The sequence below is a fragment of the Lolium rigidum genome, chromosome 5 (genome assembly GCF_022539505.1).
Source record: "Lolium rigidum isolate FL_2022 chromosome 5, APGP_CSIRO_Lrig_0.1, whole genome shotgun sequence".
In the NCBI taxonomy this organism is placed as follows: domain Eukaryota; kingdom Viridiplantae; phylum Streptophyta; class Magnoliopsida; order Poales; family Poaceae; genus Lolium; species Lolium rigidum.
In genome coordinates, this window is record NC_061512.1 from 230,746,479 (window position 1) to 230,758,534 (window position 12,056).

Here is a 12,056-nt window from a genome sequence, read left to right on the forward strand (position 1 = left end):
ACCAAATTATATTTTTTATTAAAAGAAACATTTTAATGTTCGAATTGCCTTATTTACATAGGACACGGCAGGCAGGAAGAAGCAGAAGCTAGAAGAAGCAAGAAAGAAACGGAACACTCGGAGACCCAGCGGCCCACGCTGCAGGGAGCCAGAAGAAGGAAACAAAAGACACCCGAAGCCAGGTGGGACAGCGGGCCCACCTGCGGCGGGTAGTACCGTAGTAGGGCCACGGTGTCATTGGGACGGTACTAGTACGGGGCAGAGGCTATTAAAACCGCACCGGACCGGCTCGATCCATCTCTCAAATCCCCAAGCGCAAACCCCCGGCTCGCCACGACTGCTCCCCGGACCCGACCGCCGACGAGCCCAGCGCCGCCCCAACCATATGGCTGTGGAGGTTCGCCGCAGGGTTCCCGCCCCCCACGCCGCCCCGCGCGGCCGGGGCACGGGGGAGAAGGGGAGGGTGCAGGCCGGGGACGCGCTGCCGCTGCCGATCCGCCACACCAACCTCATCTTCTCGGCGCTCTTCGCCGCCTCGCTCGCCTACCTGATGCGCCGGTGGCGGGAGAAGATCCGCACCTCCACGCCGCTCCACGTCGTGGGGCTCACCGAGATCTTCGCCATCTGCGGCCTCGTCGCCTCCCTCATCTACCTCCTCAGCTTCTTCGGCATCGCCTTCGTCCAGTCCGTCGTCTCCAACAGCGACGACGAGGAGGAGGACTTCCTCATCGCCTCCGGCCAGAAACCCGCGCCCGCGCCCCAGCAGTGCGCCCTGCTGCAGAGCGCCGGCGCCGCGCCGGAGAAAATGCCGGAGGAGGACGAGGAGATCGTCGCGGGGTCGTCGCGGGCAAGATCCCCTCCTACGTGCTCGAGACCAGGCTCGGCGACTGCCGCAGGGCCGCCGGGATCCGCCGCGAGGCGCTGCGCCGGATCACCGGCAGGGAGATCGACGGCCTCCCGCTCGACGGCTTCGACTACGCCTCCATCCTCGGCCAGTGCTGCGAGATGCCCGTCGGCTACGTGCAGCTGCCCGTCGGCGTCGCGGGCCCGCTCGTCCTCGACGGCCGCCGCCTCTACGTCCCCATGGCCACCACCGAGGGCTGCCTCATCGCCAGCACCAACCGCGGATGCAAGGCCATCGCCGAGTCCGGCGGCGCCTCCAGCGTCGTCTACCGCGACGGGATGACCCGCGCCCCCGTCGCACGATTCCCCTCCGCCCGCCGCGCCGCCGAGCTCAAGGGTTTCCTGGAGGACCCGGCCAACTTCGACACCCTCAACGTCGTCTTCAACAGGTAACAACAACACACTGAAACTTCCCCATTGTCTGTCCCTTTCAGCCCCATGCTCCACTCTCGCAGCAAATGGCATTACGCCACTGCCTGGCTTGTGTTCGACTATACGTCTCTGTGCAATCAATCCCCATCAATCAAAGTAGCCATGTTTTTTAACCCAAGTTTGCTTGTATGCTTGCCTAGTCGGATGATTTGGTGGCCGCATCAATGTTTTTTCACCTAAAAATAGATCGTACGTACTGTTCTTTAGTTTGTGACCATGCTCTTTTGGAAACGTTTCTGCAGATCAAGCAGATTTGCAAGGCTGCAAGGAGTCAAGTGCGCCATGGCTGGGAGGAACCTGTACATGAGGTTCACCTGCAGCACTGGGGATGCCATGGGGATGAACATGGTCTCCAAGGGCGTCCAGAACGTGCTGGACTACCTGCAGGATGACTTCCCTGACATGGATGTCGTCAGCATCTCAGGTATCCTTAACACCTCACGAATTCATACGCTCAAGTTTTATTATTCTCCCTTTATAGGTTGACTTGTAGTTCAGCTGTCAGCTTGATGTGCTCCTTTTTCGTTGTGAATTAAATTGTAGTCCCATTGAATTTGATAGATGATGGCTAGTTCTGACTTATGAGAGCCTTCTACTAACTTCGATAGTTGATGCCTAGTGAGAATGATGATGAAATGACATACGTTAGAGAATAATAGCACGACTATAATTCTCCTAATTTAGTAATGCAATTCTTTGTCTAGATAGTTAATGAAATAGATGTTTACGTTGTAAATTTAAATTCCTTTCTACGTCATGCATTAGAAAATGGACAGATGAACCTAGGTGTTATTTTTATTGGATATTCCGTTGTTGTCATCACTCGATCCATGCTGATGTTGACTCCAGCTGTTCCCTTTCGTAGTAGTTGCGGTTACCTTTTGTCCAATTCCGCCCCCTTGCTGCCACCGCTTGATGCATAGTGCTTTCAAGAGAGAATGCACACAAAAGGAAATTTGGACATAGAAAATGCACATAAAAGAAATTTTGGACAAGGCCACCTCATCCCTCTTTCCTATTATATACAATCACGCTTTGACATGGCATACCGACACGAGTAAAAGGAGTCTCCTGATTTTGCGCTGTACATGCAAGGAGCGACGTACCAACCTTTGAAGTGTCAATTGATTTATGTAATCCGCGGGTACTTGAACTAGTTTAGGACGTTAGTGATGTGTTGTCAGTTAAAAGCAGATATGCCTAATCATCAATACAATTATATTTTTTATATACAAGTATGTATCAGAGAAAATGAATGATAGCCTTTTAAAGTTGCCTTTTTCTAATATCTATGGTGCTATACAATCGCTTAACTAAACTTCCTAAAAAAACAGGCAACTTTTGTTCCGACAAGAAATCGGCTGCTGTGAACTGGATTGAAGGGCGTGGAAAGTCCGTGGTTTGTGAGGCAGTAATCAGAGAAGAAGTTGTCCGAAAAGTTCTCAAGACCAACGTTCAGTCCCTCGTGGAGTTGAATGTGATCAAGAACCTTGCTGGCTCAGCAGTTGCTGGAGCTCTTGGGGGTTTCAATGCTCATGCAAGCAACATTGTAACGGCTATCTTCATTGCCACTGGTCAGGATCCTGCCCAGAACGTGGAGAGCTCACAGTGTATCACCATGTTGGAAGCTGCAAATGATGGCAGAGACCTTCACATCTCCGTTACTATGCCATCTATTGAGGTATGAAACAACATTATCCTTTATGATGAATCTTGCTCTTCATATTCTTAGTGCAGCAATCTAAAGTTTATGTTGATAGCTGAATGCCATTTATCAGTTGTTCGGTTATCCTCGTCTCAATGATGTTGTTACTGTAAACCATGACCGCACTGTAAATTATTCAAACAATTTGATGGCATCCTCCACTTAGAATAGGAAATTGTAACAAATACCGGACAAATGAGTATTATTAGCATTTTTGTTGATCCGGTCATAGGCATTTGCATTTCAATACAAATCGGTGAATATTTGCTTGCAAATTAAATTATCCTCAATTTGATTGTATAAGGAAACCGGAAATTTTAGTATAGACTGTATAGTGCTGTACTGCTGTCAGATATTGGCCTGATTTTGTTCTCATTAAGCATTAAGAAGTATATATAAGTAGAGGTTGGACCAACAAAACCGGCAAGTTCAGCGATGCTTACATGTCCCGTAGAATAAACTCTTGTATCTGCCAATGCCATTATTTATTATAGCTACATCACCTGGTTTTCCTAAACGATTCCGTTTCGGTTGTTGCTCTTGTTTTTGCAATCATCCAGCTATAGTTAAATCAGCTGTTATCTGTCTTATTAGTGGCTTAATCTTGTTAGGTTGTGTCTGTTATTGTCGAAGAAGGCGTCCATCGCCTGTAGTGACCACTTGGACATAATTGGATCAATATCATATACTACCTCACATGCACCAACTACTTATATACAAACTGACGGGCGTGTTGTGATGATCGAAACGCAGGTGGGCACAGTTGGTGGAGGCACGCAGCTGGCCTCACAGTCGGCTTGCTTGGACCTACTTGGCGTCAAGGGCGCGAACAGGGAATCCCCGGATCGAATGCTAGGCTGCTTGCCACGGTGGTGGCTGGTGCGGTCCTAGCTGGGGAGCTGTCCCTCATCTCTGCACAAGCTGCCGGCCATCTGGTCCAGAGCCACATGAAATACAACAGATCCAGCAGGGATATGTCCAAAGTCGCCTGAGCGCTGTCACCTGGACCCTTGCCAGAGCAAATTAGACGGAACCCAAACCAAAATGTTCACCACCACGATATAATCATTTCCCTTCAGCTTCGTGGGAGTGGACAGGGAAGGGTTCCACAGGTTGTGGCATGCTCAGGACGAGGTGAAAAGGGTAAACCCTACCTGGTGAAATGATTGTCTGTAGAGTGGCCAAGGTTTTACCAGGAGAAATTGAGCCCTGCTGTATACCACCTTGTGCATTCTGGAGTGTGACCTATTTATTTTCTTGTGCATGTTGTTGTTCCCCTTTGCGCTCAGCCTCTTGTTGGGAATCTGACCCTTTGTTTTTTGTCCAAAGCTTACAGTTACATTTTACACCCCGTCTCTGTTTTACACAATTTCGCCGGCAGCTGTTCTGTCTTGCTGCTGCTTCAGGATGCTTGTGGTAACATTTGTAAACTAACTAACTCGGCTTCATCTGTCAATATTATGTTCATCGTACATTGGTGAAGTGGTCTGATTATTCCTGCATGCCTGTTTTTATACTTTTGTTGCCGATCCTGGATCTTGCTTATTTGTGATTACTATATTGTCTTCCCGATCAAGATCCTTGTCGCTGCTTGAACACCCCTTGGCTCTCCAGTGCATCAGATCCGAGGATGACGAGAAGTATAGTAAAGAAATTTGGCACTCACGACCATGTTCACAGAATACTGATTAGGCATCACACTCACGGCTAGAAGGTGTGCATCACCGGAGCACGAGCAGCTGGCTACACGACAGGACTGGATGAGTAGTTTCAGTGCATCAGATCCGAGGCTCTCAGAGTTATTATCATCGCCGGGAAGCCATGCCCTCGCAAAGAGCTCAAGCAAATAATCCTAACGCACGGAGTCAAAAGGCTTCTCGATGCCAAGCTAACCTGTAGGGCACGAATGTGCATATATAGAACATGGGGGCATGTGAACCCACTTTTTGAAAAGTTCTGTTTGTGATGTCAAAACATGTTGATTTCCCAGATGATCTCAAATATGTGCCCTGGACATGAGTTTCGTGACGAAAAAACTTTTTATTTTGTCTCGGCAAAAAAGTGAAATTTTGCAAGGCTATATAGCAGTATATATATGACGTATTTTATCTTTTTTAGATTCTGAAATAAAAAAGTGGTTTCTCCGCGAAAACTTTCTACGCATACATGAAACATGCGTACGTACCCGGATATTTTTATTTCAGAATTTTTTAACATTTGGAAAATGCATTTTCAACTAGGATTCACATGCACCCATGTTCAAACCGGACTTTTTCAAGGGCACGCGGTAGTTTTGGTTTTGTAGAACCTTCTAGCATACTTTCTCTCGGTCAAGAAAAAATGTGGAATGCTTTGCTTCTTTGTAGAAGCGCTTTGGGAGTGCGAGACGAGCTCGTTCATGCGGGGTTGCAAGCCATCATTTTCTGGAATAATCTTAGCTAGGGTCGGAAATTGAATCCGCTCCTTCCTTCTTTGGCAACAAAACTATTAGAGTATCTCGAGTCGCGTCTCTCAAATCGCGCCGGATTGAGCGTTTGGGGATGTGTTTCGTTCGTGCCATGTTTGGGGGACATCGCTCCCCAGCCGCGTCCCCCAAACGCCGCCCCCAAACATTAAAAATATTTTTTTTAGCATTTTTATTTCAATTTCTACAAACTAATACATAATTGGGAACGTGGTTTACAGGAAGACACAATTTGGAACATGGTTTTCCACAAACTAATACATAGTTTGAACCATGGTGGACACAAATATAAAATTTTGCAAAAAAACTAAACCTAACTAGGCCGTGCATCGAAGGTTTCCTGTGTTCGCTGCTAAGAAAGAACACTCGAGGGCACACCCAGTCACCCAAACTGGAAAATCCAGCGAGAGATGGTGCCCTTATTCGTTCTACCGATGAGACGAACATCCAGAAACTTCAGTGCACGTATTCGCTACGAAGAAACAACACTCTTCATCATCAGTAGTCCTCCTCGTCGGTGCTGTCGCCGTGGTAGTCGCGGCGGCAGCGCGTCTCGTCGAAGACCTTCACGCTCATGTCCCTGTCGCCAAAGTAGGAGAACAAGAGGATGAAGCCGGCTTCGAGGCTGTGATGGCGCGCGAACTTCTCCCAGCCGATGTGGAGGTACATCTTACCGCGCGCGTCGTAGATCACGTCGACGATCCACTGGTAGTAGCCGCATGAAGCCTCCCGTAGATGCATCGTGCGCGGGCGGTCGTCGCCGACGACGTACTCGGCGAAGGAGTTCGACAGCTTCTGGATGCCGCGTGGGTCGCCCTTGAGGACGAGAACGATCTCGAATAGCACGCCGGCTCCGCATCCATCTCCGACGATGAAGACGACGGCGTGGCAGGCGACGTCGAGCGTGCAGCTCTGCCGCGGCCACAACCACGACCACGATCACGGCAGCGAGCTCGGCCTCCGCCTGTACCAGACATGGCGTCGACTCTTGTTGAGATGGTGGTGGCTAGGGTTGGGGAGAGAGGCGCTAGGGTTTGTGTGTGAGAGGGACGATGAGAGGCGGCCCTTTTTATAGGCCGGAGGGAGGCGGGGGAGTGGTGGCGCTCATTAACACCGGCACGCAGAGCTAGGAGCGACGAGACGCGTCGTTGCGCCTCTGCGGGAACTGCACCGTCGCTGCGGGAACTGCACCGTCGCTGCGCGCCAATAACTTCCGTCGCGGGGTAGGCGATGGTTAGGTTAAAATTTATTGTGTCGCTGACGGGTCGGCCCCGCCACTCCTCCGCCTCGCTATTCGGTGTGTCCGGCGTCCCCGGTGTGTCCCCTGTGGGGCGGGGACGGGCTCGGAGCGCCGGACACCGTATCGGGGCGCGCAGGACAAAATTCGGCTTTGGGGGACGCGGCTGGAACCGTTTTTTGGTCCGGCGCGCCCCAAATTGCTTTGGGGGACGCTTTGGGGGATGCGACTGGAGATGCTCTTAGAGCAGGTTGATAACCGCCATGACGGAATAAGAGCATCTCCAACCGTTGGGGCTCCCCAGGCGAAATTCGGCGCTATTTAGCGCCGGATGGATGTAATTTTTGGTCTGAGGAGACCCATTTTCCTAGCGGCGAGCCCAGGATGGTTAATTGTTTTTGACAAATAACGGCGAATTCAGACAAAAGAAGACGAAATTCATTCAAACATAGGTGAAATTTAAAAATATTTAACATACATAGGCGAGTTCATACATATATAGAAATTCATTATGCATTTGAATTCGGCCAGATGGAAACATAAACTAAAATTTAAAACCGGTGTTCTAGATGGGGAAACGGCGCCGGTGCCGACGGCGGCATCCCCAGGACGGGGGAGTTGCCGGCCTCGATGTGCACGAGCACACTGGCAAGCGTGCGGCCCGGCGCGCCCCACCAGCGGAGGCGGCCGCCGGCATTGTTACGTTCTGGAGGTGGGAGAGGACCGTCGTACGCTGCGAGCTCCCGTTCGTGCCGGAGACGGAAGAACTCGTTCCTGGCGTCGTAGTTGTCGGGGAGGTACCGCTCCTCCACGCGCTGCTCCTCGCTGAGGGTGACCCGCACAGCGTCGAAAGCGGCATCGAGCTTGTCACCTCCCACCGGAAGCGGCGGGATCGGGATGCCCCCCCCCCCGCGCTCAGGCGCCATCCTCCGGGCACGCGGAAGTTCGGCGGCGTTGGGTAGTCCGCCATGTGCAGAAGTCCCGCCTCCCACTGGTTTAGGGAACACCGACCGAAGCCGTTGTTCGCCGCGCCTTCGCCGTGGCCCACCATTGTTCGCTGGAGGCGGATTGGGGAGAGAATACAGGGCTGGGGAGAGGAGGGAGACGCCGGTGCTGAATGCGGCCAGACGTGGTAGGTTTCGCGATAAATAGAGGGAGACGCGCGTGAATCCGAGGTGGCGACATTAACTCGCCGCGTGGAAGCTACGCGTCCGGCGAAGACTGACCGACGGCAGGCTTATGAAGTGTGCGGTAGACGATTGGTCTTTGTCGCCGACAAGTCAGGTCTACCATCCGCGCGGGAAGTTTTCTCGACGTTTCCCACGCTTTCGTTTCGTCCAGAGTTCCCGAGCGCTCCCGGAGGGCCGGGGATGACCTGGGCTCGCCGGATGGATAAAAACCCAAATCCGAGCGAAAACGAGATTCCGATGATGCGACTGGACCGTTTTCGTCCATCTAAATAAAAAAAAAGATACTGAAGCCTTTCCGACTAGATGGCTGAAGATGCTCTAAGACTTTTGGACTAAGCCCTGACAATGATAAGTAATTACAAGCACGGCGCTCGTGGGTAGAAGTCGCAGCGAGGAGTCGTGTCAACTGCTAGCACGGAAAGCTACCGATCAACCGAACCGATAGTTTTCAACCTCCGGAACATACGCGGTTGTGCGAGCACGTAGTATGTCAGTACTCAGTACGTTTGGTCCCATCCGATCCGGCACCCGCAAGTAGGCCGCCCCAGGCCCCGGTGTAGCTTAAGCGCTATCAAGTGTACCGTGTGCTCCTAATCATCGTTGGGCAGTTAAGCGCGCCTGGCTTTGCCGTTGGGGACATCCCGCGATGGGATGCTGTGCGGGTGAAAAGAAGGACGCGACTAGGCAATCTGCTGTCCGTGTTTGACCGGCGCGCGTCCGCGGAAAGCAGAAATATTTATACGGACGCACGCGGAAAGCTGAGTTCGTTTATGCGGCTGATGAAAAACATGTGACGGACATCACGGACTTGTCCGTCTACATTCTGACATCCCGCCGCTCTCCAACGGGAGCCACAAATGGGAGGCTCGATCCACCTCTACCTAGCTAGGCACAGAACGGCGGTTGTACTCAGGGCCGGTCCTGAGATTTCGAAGGCCCGGGGCGGAACTAAAATTTTGGGCCCCTCTTACTAATTACTATAAAAAATTTACCCGCATGTACGAGATGTTGAAAAATAAATACTTTAAGTATATTCAATTGCAATATTCATATAAAAATAATAATGTTTACATGATACCTTAAAATTTTCTGCGCCAATTCCTAGAAGCAAAGTCACTGACGATGGAGTCAATATCAATCTCGTCCACTAACTTCTTCTCGATGCATAGAGTTGCCAAACCATTTAACCTCTCTTGAGACATTACAGATCTCAAATAGTTCTTCTATAATTTCAACTTTGAAAAGCTTCTTTCAGCTGATGCAACAGTCACGGCATAGTAAATAAGAGCCGATAAGCGATAGAAATATTAGGATAACAATCCGCTTCTCTAACAAACTCAAAAATCTCCATAGCAGACATTGGTGTATCAGTATCTAGCAAAGTGAACTTCATAACACTTAACTCGAAAATAAGTGCATTCAACTCAACATCACATGTATCAGGTTTATCAGATTTCCCCGGCTGAGTAAAAGTTTTTGCAAATTTTGTGCACTGTTCTTGCAGTTGAGGACCATCCAATGCCTTCAAGGATTTGGAACTCATTAAAAACCCAAATATACTTTTAAATGACTGGAGTTCTTCAAATCTGCGTCTGTAAAGATGTGGTCGCCATATCGACCATAACCAAAAAATAGTTAACTTTAAAATCCTCCTCAGCTTGAAAGATTGCTTCCTCGCATTCAGTTTCATCAAATTGCTTTTTCCTCGAAGCATGACGCTTTACACGGAATGATTGCTCTACACCCATCCCAGATGCAGTATCCTTGGCAGTCTTCAAAGCAACATCAAATCCTTTATTTCTATATGTCTCAAAGTGAGTGCGCATACCTTCTATTTGTTGAATTGTAGAATCAATGCACATGGATGCTGATTGCAACTTCTTGCTGACTGTGTTTACTGCAAATAATATATCATGCCAAATAACCATACCAAATATAAATTCAAAGCTACCAAGAACTTTAAATAAATTATTTGCATCACTCCTATCCTTGGGTTCAGTATCAACATCTTCACTTAACGAAAGAAGAGCAGACCTTAACTGAGGAGCTTGAAATCTTATTGCGCTGACACTTTTGATCCAACTCTCCCAACGAGTATTAGACAAAGACTTTACAGTTAAACCTTCCACGTGGTCAAGCAACACTTTCCATCTTTTGGTAGACCCAGAAAATAAAACATAGATCCGTTGCACGATACCAAAGAAAGAAACAGCCTTACCACAAGATTTAGCCATATCACAAAGAGTAAGATTAAGACTGTGGCAAGCACACGGCATATACAAAGCTCTTGGATTTACCTTGATCAACCTATTCTGCACTCCTTTGTTCTTTCCTTTCATATTAGAGCCATTATCATAACCTTGACCCCTAATATCATCAATAAGAAGACCATATGACTTGATGGATTCAACCAGTACATTGAAAAGCCCTTCACCGGATGTGTCATTCACTACCAAGAAACCAAGAAAGTACTCCTCAATTTTTACCTGCGCATCAGACGTATTAACACATCGGACCAACAAACTCATTTGCTCCTGGTGACTCACATCTGGGGTACAATCAAGAATGACCGAGAAATATTTGGGCGTCTTAACTACCTTTAGAATGGTGCTTGTAATGCTTGAAGCCATAAGAGAAATCAACTCATTCTGAATTTTATGACTAAGATAATGATAATGAATCTCTTTGCTTTGAATCCGTCTAATGTGGTCTTGCATTACCATATCAAATTCTGCAATCATTTCTATACAAGCTAAGAAATTACCATTATGATCATCATAAAGTTTCTCACTGGATCCTCTGAATGACAAACTGCGTTTACCAAGAAATTTCACAATAGCAACTATTCTTAGTAAAACTTGCCTCAAGCGCTCCTTCTCTTTTGTGATCTCATGCTGCAACTCCTTGTCAATTGTTTCATGTTTGCTCAGTCTATTTCTCAATTCGTTCCTAGAGATCATGCTTGTCATATGATCAGCACTAACTTGATGTTCTTTGAGTCTGTCGGTGATATGTTTCCAATCACAAAACCCATCATGCGCCAAAGAACTCTTGCAGTTGATAGGATTGAACAACTTACATGAAAAGCAGAACACTTTGTCAACACTTCTTGAATAAACTAGCCATCTTCGATCACGTACCTCTCCATTGCTCATCTGTCTAGTATAATGCAAATATGAAAAACTAGATGATACCCCGCGCGTTGCTGCGGAAATATGTTAACAGATCTTTGAAGAATTAGAGAAATGAGAGTAGAAGTGTAAAATAAGTAATGGAGTTTATCAGTCAAGCTAGCTAATTTACATTGTACCGCTGCATAGCATGCCAAAGGCTGCAATAAATCCCATATAATTACACAACATAAATAACATAACCATTGGAATCTGATACAGTATCACAAATATACCATTTTTTGGTCCATGCTATACAACAATTTCAGATATGTGATGTTCACCTACATTGCTAATTGAAGCACTCTTGTTATGAAGAAACGTACACGCATGAAAGATAGATAGGCGATAGAGATACTCTTTGTACAAATAACACAACGTAAAAGAATGTAACTAACTGTGAATAGCACTGAAAATAACTAAAGTAACCATATCTGTATGCGTTGAGTTCTTTTCTACCTGCACATATCACCTGAATAACGATGGAGCAAAGCACAGAGTAACATTATCAAGCAAGTAAGAAAATACAGTCGAAAAACTTCAGGATGGTTTATCATTTGTCCAATTGGCAATAATACCAGAAACAAAGATAATCTCATGCTCTGTTGTCAAACCAAATAGAGCATTGGGATTGTATATTAAATGATTAAACCCTATTAACGAAAAAAGTAAATTTACAGCATCGATCTCACACTTCTTAAATCTGATTCTTTATGGATAAGCAGGAAACCGGTGGATGTATTGATCATCAACAGTCTGCAAAATAGATAAACAAATAAAAAATTGTGAACTATATTAATAATTTAAAACATCATTCCACTTCACCACCATGCCAGATATAAGGAAAAAACAGAAATGACCATAGAGCATCAAAGATATGACAAATGTCAAATACTCCTCAAACTTCCGAGGGCATCCTCTCTTTTTCTCCGGCACACACAGTAGTAGATAAGAA

The 12,056-nt window shown here is 47.5% G+C and overlaps 1 pseudogene; it reads left to right on the plus strand.

Annotated features, from left to right (window-relative positions):
• The first annotated feature begins 385 nt into the window (after positions 1–385).
• Positions 386–4,165, plus strand: LOC124655084 (annotated as a pseudogene).
• Positions 4,166–12,056: the final 7,891 nt, after the last annotated feature.